Below are 293 nucleotides of genomic sequence, written 5' to 3' on the forward strand. Positions count from 1 at the left end.
GAGAAGATTGCATTCTTCGGAGACTTTGGAAGTAAAAATACTGTTGCTGCATCTCTATCATTGCAATTGCAATTGTGATCGTGGGTTTACGCTCGTTTTTCGGCATCTGGAATAGCTTTCGGATCCGTAATAAAGTTGAGATTTAGTTCTCTGTCGTCAACACTCGTGTAGAGAAAGAGAAAAAGAAAAAAGAAAAAACTGAGGGGACGGAAAAAAAGAAAAAAAAACAAAAAACGGGTGAGAGAAAAAGAAGAAAAAAAAAACAGGCTTGTGATGCATTTATGTGTTTTGTA

The sequence above is a fragment of the Penaeus monodon genome, chromosome 34 (assembly GCF_015228065.2).
Source record: "Penaeus monodon isolate SGIC_2016 chromosome 34, NSTDA_Pmon_1, whole genome shotgun sequence".
In the NCBI taxonomy this organism is placed as follows: Eukaryota; Metazoa; Arthropoda; class Malacostraca; order Decapoda; family Penaeidae; genus Penaeus; species Penaeus monodon.